Below are 8,202 nucleotides of genomic sequence, written 5' to 3'. Positions count from 1 at the left end.
CCAAACCCTTGGGGTCTTTTTGGCAGTCTCAATTCTGGATTTTTGACTGCGGTTTAATTGGGACAGGTGGCTAGTGTACTCCTCTTTTTGTGGAGCTGATTTTGTCCTGCATCTGGAATATATTGAGATTTGCTGCAGCACATTATATCACCTACATCAGACTTTCTGTGCCTTTTTAATGTGCTGACCAATCCGTGCTGCAGCATGCATTGGCAGTGTATATTTTGTTATCACTGTAATCTCAGATTGACTTGGAGCTGCATGATAGAGTCAGTTTAGATGGGTCCCTGATTATGGGAGAAGGAGCCCAAGCTGTGATAGTTGGATGTTGGTATAGCCTTCAGGAGCCAGTAAAACAATCAGCAGTGCAGTCCAAATCAAATGGTGCTTCACTCCAGTCTACTTTTTCCCTGGCTTCTTGGTAGGACTTTCTTCCTGGAAGCAGGGCTTGCTTCAGGGCAGGCCCATAGCCAGGATTTTGATTCGGGGGGGGGGGGGGGGGAGGATCTACCCTAGCAAACCTTTTGTATCGTTATCCCAATACCCCCATGCATATGGGATACATTGATCATGGTGATCAGATCATGATATGAATAAACATAACAGTTTCAATAATGTACCAGTAAGGTCTTCTCGTGGATCACCCTGAGAAATTTTTTTGGGGGGTGAAGCCCCTCAAGCTCCCCGCCCAGGCTACATGCGTGCTTCAGGGCACTTCCACACAGCCCATTATCCCAGGAGCATTTGCATTTAAAAAACACGAATGTTCCTGGTCCCCTATCCACACACACACACAAAAGTGCATGCTTTCTTGGGTGGATGTCCAGAGGTTCTCCCAGAAATCCAGGGAAAAAGGGGGGGACAGGAGTGATTTTCACACACCCCCTTTTCTCCTGGCACATTATTTGTACATGCCAGGAGAGCTCCAGCAGCCCTCTAATGGAGGCTGGTTAAGTTCTTTTCTTTTTTTACACTGGTAATAATAACACTGGTAAAAATAGTTGAAAGCCTACAACAACAAAGATGAAGAATATACTTATTTTTGGTTGCCAATGGCTGGAGGGGGGAACAAGGTTCAGCTAGATTTTTTTATAGATGGTTTGATTTTATCATAATAGAATGACTAAAGAACTAAGAGGTTTTTTACACTGCTTTTGGGGTCTTTTGGGGAGGGGGTTAGAATGTTCGAGTGTTCTCCCAGAAAGTTCCAAGCTACTTTGGCCTGGAAAACCATGGGAATATGGTCTGAACTGCAGTCCAGACAACAGAAGTAGTGGGTTTATCCAGCGCCTTCCAAGAAGGTGCGGAATAAACCCATTAACAAATTAATTTGCCACAAACCAGAGTTTTCCTGGTTTGTGGTGAATTAATTCAGGTTTGTCCAGGACATCATCTAGACAGCCCTTTTTATTGTGGTAACTCCCACATTAAAGGGGCTGTCTGGATGTGCCCTCAGCCTTCTCCAAATCGCTCTCTAGGCTTTCCGTTCTGTTGAAGGACCTCCTAAGTAATGTATGTAGTCCAGAAAAGCATTAGTTCACTTAGCATGGATTCTGTTCCTTGAAACCCTTCACACTCCTGCTGCCCATAGTCTCTCTCCAGAGTTTTATTTTATTTGCCTCCTTGCAACGTCCCCTTACAGAGACTTTATTTGAGGTCAGCAACTGGCATAGCAAAGTAGCTCACAGCACAGTAGGAGACAGCAGTGTGGTTGAAAGGATATTGAACTTAAAGAAACATAATCTGCTGAGTTTACATTAAAATTTTCAAAAAATTTATTAAACATAAGGAACTACATTTCTAGATAGAAAACATGAGGCCTAGACTATATAACTAAGTCCAAATAGAGATATAACATAAACCAAATGAAAAAGACTCAATGCAGCCAACCCATAGCCAAAAAGACAAGCCCATGAGATGTGTGTATATGGGGTGGGGGGGATATGAATGTCCCATCAAAGGAGATCAGTAGTGAGGGGGGAGGGGCAGTTGGCTTCATCATCACCAATCATATGATGGGGGCAAATCTGTGTCTATTTAAGGCTGATCCGCCCCTCTATCTTCTTCTTCTTCTTCTTCTTCTTCTTCTTCTTCTTCGTCTTCTTCTGCTGGTTTGTGACCCACCTCCCCACCCTATGGTCAGTGTGAGTAAAGACTGGTCACATCAGGGTTAACCAACCCCATACTATTTTGGCTGGGTGTGGTAATTGGCTTAAGGTGGGCCATTTAAATAGGTTGTCACAGGAGATAAAAGGTTTCAGAATTTGGTAGAGACCATGGCACTTACCTTTGTGTGTGAACGGTTGATTCCCTCAACAGTCCCCCTAGGTTATGTGGCTTGGAGGGCTGTGAATGGTGGGTCCTTAGGGATAGAATGAGGGTGTCTCACTCTTTAAAACTCTTGAGCATCCTCAAGAAGGCCTTCAATTTAAGAGCAGCCGAGGTGTGCAGTCAAATAATTTGGAATGGCCCTTGGAATCTATGGTGCTAGTACAAGGATGGTTTTTGGGGGTGGTCAATGGAAATGACACCTGGCCAAAGGATATTTCCCACCACAGCGCTGACAGCAAAATGGTTATCATTTGTAAGTTTTTTCTCTGTCAGGTTAACACAGCTTACAGGTTTTTCCCAGAAGTTCTAGCAAATAAATAAATAGGTCAAAAATGCCACCTTAGATCTATGTTCCTGTGTCAGGACTGCATTCAACTCCCACACAAAAAAGGCTAGATAGGGAGAAAGAAAGTGGTCACAAGGTATTTTGAGGGCTTAAAACAAAAAAAGCATGCAATCAGAGAATTATCACTCCACCTCATCAATGAGATGGGAGCAGGGAATAGAGAACAAGAAAGACAGATAGCAACAAACTGGCATTCAAAGAGAGAAATGAAGAAAAAGTTTCCATAACCTAACTTGTTTCCTGCATATCTATTTCCTCGATGAAGGCTATTGACTTAATCAGGATGTGGTTGAATTTCAACATGAGCAAGTATATATGGATCATTAGAATCAACATAGTGGTCTAATTACTTTCAGTGTTTTATTTGGAATTGACTAGAAAAAAAACATAGACTGTAATTCTTTGCTAAAAGAAGGAAAAAGAGTGAGAAAGAAAGAAAAAAACCTAGCGAGCATTCAATGAAATTCATGAGAGAAAAAGGAGCAATATTTACACAGAACTAGAACTACTAGGTAGCATTTTAAAACATTCTCACTTGTCTTTCAGTCGCTTGCACTACATAAGTTTTGTTTGTTTTTACAGACAGAATAAACAGCAGATGTAAACATTGTCCAAACCAGTGGCTAATAACATTGGATTTCTATTTATTTCTTTTTGTATGAAGCAATGAAATGCATTGGGACAAAAAAATATTGACATTTTGTGGTCATAACATGAAGCAGAGAAGCTTATGTCAGTACTCAGACAGAAAAAATTCCTGTATCCCAAACTTCGAGAAAATGGAAAACATCTATAATCTGAATATACACAACCTTCAAAAACAACCTGTTGCTTATTAAAATCAGGTTGTTTTGCAGTCAGGGCAAAGTGGGCATTGTAAATTCCTGAGAAAAGAGACTTAAGTAGAAAATAAATCCATGGCTGCCTATCAACAGTACATGTATAGTTGCATACATTTATAAAATTTTTCCTGCATTATGGATGAGATGGATGATTTGTTGTTCTTTTCTGTCAAGTTGTCTTTGACTTATGATGACTCCAAGAATGAGAAGCTTACAAGTCATCCTATCATCAACAGCATTGCTCAGGTTTTGCAGACACAGAACCATCATTTCCTTGATTAACTTCCACTTTTCCTATTGCCTTCTACCTTTCCAAGTATTATTGTCTTTTCTACGGAGTGATGGCTTCTCATGGCCAAAGTATGATTATCTCAGTTCAGTTATCTTTTCTTCTAGGGAGAGTTAAGGCTTCATTTTTTTCCTAGGATGAGTTGACTTATCTATTTAGCAAACCAGAGTATCCATTGAACTGTTCTCTAGCACCACATTTTAAATGAGTTGATTTTCTAATCAGCTTTCTTCACTGTCCATCTTTCACAACCATACATTGAAATGGGAAACACAATGGGCAATCCTAAAATTAGTATTCAAAGACATATCTTACACTGCAGGATCTTGTCTAGATTTTTCATAGCTGCCCTTCGAAGTCCTAGACTTCTGATTTCTTGACGGCAGCCTGTATTCTGATTATTCATTGCATCAAGATATGGAAAATCTTGAAGCATGTCAAAGTGAGCGCTATCTGCTTTAAAGTTATGTAAATTATCTATGGTCATTATTTTTGTTGTCTTAATGTTCAGTTGTAAACCTATCTCTCTACTTTCTTCCTTGATTTTTTTCAGTAATTACCTCAATTCTTTGCTGTTGGGACAGGAAATATAATACTTCATAATACAATGAGTGAAAAATGTTACTTCAAGATAACAGAAGTAGGAAAAGTAACAGTGTAATTTCTTCAACCATATTGTGTTTTTTGTTTTGCTTTCTAGAGGACAAAGAAATACACACGCACACTTCAGAGGAAACTGTGGAACATGTACTTAGCCTGAACCCCACTTTGACTACTGAAAAAAATTACCCATGTTTTTAAAAAATCAGGCTAATTTGGGGGTGATTTTTTTCCCATACAAATAGTTACGTGCAGGGGTTCTGTTCATTCATCTACCAAAAATGTGCTCAACATCCCACAAAGAAAAATGAAAAATTTCCCAAATCATTTGAAAATGAAAAGCAAGAGTGGTGCAATTTCCATTTTGGTTTGCCCAAATATGCCAGTGTGTCTCATAGCATGCCATGTTTATAGGAGTAGGAGTCAGCCTTCTTTTCCTGTGCAATCATTTGCCTTACCACAGACCATGTGTACAATGCAAGCACTATTAAAGAGTAGCCTCTGTAACTGCCTACAAGAACTTGTGCATTGATGAATCTAATGGCTACTGATCCAAGGACAGAAGATGTAGTGGAGGTGTGAAAAACTTTGGATGTTGTTTGGGTTTCAAACAAATTTCCAAGCATAGATATGAAGCACTGAAATAAAATGTGGGACCCCCCCCCCCACACACACACACACACACACTCAAATGAAAGAAATCAGGCACCTAATGAAATTCCAGAAAAGTTCATTAATTACATTAGTATCCTGACAATTTTTTCCAAGTTGAAGCAAGCAATCTCTCCCTGGGGGCAATTGAGCTTAGCACAGCCATACTTGCTGCATCACATGCTTTTCCTCAGCCAGTCACAGAGCTGCTTTTCCTCTCTATTCTTCTCCTCGACTGTGGAGTTGTTTTTGGACTTCAAATCTGAAAAATCGTGTCACCAACTATGAACGGCAACTGCATCTGTTTCTCCCCCCCCCCCCCCCCCCCCGCAAACTGTCTCCTCCTCACAGTAGGAAATCTGTGACAGTCTAGATGAGGGTGAACAAATTGAAATTGAATCCAGACAAGACAGAGTTACTCCTGGTCAGTCGTAAGGTTGAACAGGGTATAGGGTTACAGCCTGTGATGGATGAGGTTACACTCTCCCTGAAGCCACAGTTTTGCAGCTTGGAAGTGATCCTGGACTCATCGCTGAGCCTGGAAACCCCAGGTCTCGCTGGTGGCCAGGGGAGCTTTTGCACAATTAAAACAATTGCGCCTATACCTTGGGAAGTCAGACTTGGCCATGGTGCTCCATGCTCTTGTTACATCCCGAATAGACTACTACAACGTGCTCTATGTGGGGTTGCCTTCAGAAGCTTCAAGAAGTCCAATGGGCGGCAGCCAATTTCTCACTGGAGCAGTGTACAGGGAGCACACAGCTCCCTTGCTATGTCAGCTCCCCTGGCTGCCAGTCTGCTACCGAGAACAATTCAAAGTGCTGACTTTAGCCTATAAAGCCCTAAAAAGTTACCTGCCTGAACGTATCTCCCTCTATGAGCCAGCAAGGGGATTAAGATCTTCTGGAGAAGCCCTGCTCTCAATCCAGCCTCCTTCGTAGGTGTGGTTGGTGGAGAGGAGATACAGGGCCTTCTCAGTGGTGGTCCCTCATCAATAGAACTCTCTCCTAAATGAAATTAAATCACCCCCTCCCTCTTGACCCTTAGGAAAAGGCTAGAACCATGGATGTGCGACTAAGCATCCAGTGAGTAATTTATCAGTGCAAAAAGATGGAATAGTGCAATGACAAATTGGAATGGTTGCAAACTACAATATTGGATTGCATGGTTTAAATAAGTGGTTTTAAGGTTTTATATATTTTAATTATTGTTTTAAAGTATATATTTTTATAATGTGTGTTTTTTGCATTGAATTATTGCCTATATATTTAATCTGCCTTGAGCCCCCTACAGGGTTGAGAAGGGTGGGGTATAAATACAGTAGATAAATAAATAAATACATTTTAACAATTTCAAAAAAATAGTGCATGAATGAAATGTTCTTAAACTTGGAAGGAATGATGCCCTGCATAAGTTTTTTCATTGTACAGAAATTCAAGGGGATCCCTTCCTCAGCAACATCCACCCAAACATCTAATCTTCCAAGGAAAAAGAAAACAATGGAAAACTACTAGATGTCCTAGTCATCTGCAAACCAAATCAACAATTGGGCCATGCAGTTTACAGAAAGGCCACACACACTGATAGATGCTTACATAAAAACTCTAAGCATAAAAAAGAAGCATAATTAAAGCCATGGTAGACAGTGCAAACAGTGCAAACAAGATGAACTTAACCACCTAAATTGGACTTTACAGGCTAATGCATATTCTACAAGAGACATCAAAAGTGCTACAATACCAAAAACAAGAGTCTACTGTGTATCATTTGACTGTGGAGAAGTCTACCACCAAATGCAGCACCCAGACACGAATCAAAGAACACAAAAGACACTGCAGACACTGCAGACTAACTGAACCAGAGAAGTCAGCTATAGCTGAGCACTTGATGAACCAACCTAGATAGAGAATACTATTTGAGAACACAGAAATTCTATAGCACTCTGAAAACCATTATGTCACACTGCACCAAGACGCCATTGAAAAATCCACAAGCAAGTGAACAATTTCAACAGAAAGGAGGAAACCATGAAAAAAGACAAAAATCTGGTTACCAGTATTTAAAAAACACCAGAATCGAGACAGTTAATAAAGAACGCCACTCAGAAACAGGAAACTCCAGACAGTAAACAATCAAGTGCCAGTTAACACTTCCCAAACAAAGAATCTTTCCAAGTAACAAAACACAGGATACTTCTATGCAGACACTCTCACTGATTGACTTTGCAGCTTCATGGTCAATGCTATTCAAGTTTGCTAATTGCAACATTCACATTTTCTTTAACAGACAAGGGTTCTTGCTCTCCCCCCCCCCCCTGACATTCCACAGATATATACTCTATTTGCTTTATTGCCAACAGAACCGGTATCCTCTTGTCTTGAAATAAAAATTCCATGTAATGATATAAATCCTCATTTGGTTCGTCCTTGAGAGAGAGAGAGAGAGAGAAAGAGAGAGAGAGAAAGAGAGAGAGAGAGAGCACTAAAACAATAAAACATCTCTTCATTACAAAATGTTGAGCTATTTTGTAAGTGTCAGGGAGATTTTGAAGAGCTTTTTTGCATTTTTGTAATAAATACATAATGGAAAATATGATGACTCTTGCTAAGGTGTATGCACAAGTTACAGCAGTAGCAACAGATGGATTGTATGTGCCTTTCTGATCAGTCGGTTCATCTCTTTGTGCATTCGTATGTATGATCACTGGGTGGAAACATGTTCATTTTGTAGAGACATAATTTAAAAAGCATTGGCAGTTGAATCTCAAGCTGGAAGTGTAGTCTTAAAGTAGCCGGAGAATCCTTGACAGGCTTTCTTGAAGTCAAAATATTTTTTGGACCTTCATTAGTGAAGTCCTGAACTAGAATACATATTTTGGCTACCTGAGGTGCAGTGAATCATTGTTGTAAAACTCTAGTGGTAAGAAACTGTCATTTGTAGTAACATTTGAGGGAAATTCTGTATATTCCATTAAGTAGGTCTCATTCATACCACATGAAAGGTTTCATTTGGCTGCAGGACAGTTATTGGACTCACCCCCACATTACACTTATTTCTCTTGTGTTCCTTATGTGTGCTAAATAAGATAAGTCACTAATCCCATTGTATTGAAAGACTGACTCTTTAAGGTGACTTACTGAGCA

Source organism: Anolis sagrei, chromosome 5, assembly GCF_037176765.1.
Source record: "Anolis sagrei isolate rAnoSag1 chromosome 5, rAnoSag1.mat, whole genome shotgun sequence".
Lineage (NCBI taxonomy): Eukaryota > Metazoa > Chordata > Lepidosauria > Squamata > Dactyloidae > Anolis > Anolis sagrei.
The sequence above is the reverse complement of the archived record's forward strand: the minus strand, read 5'-3'. Positions refer to the sequence as shown.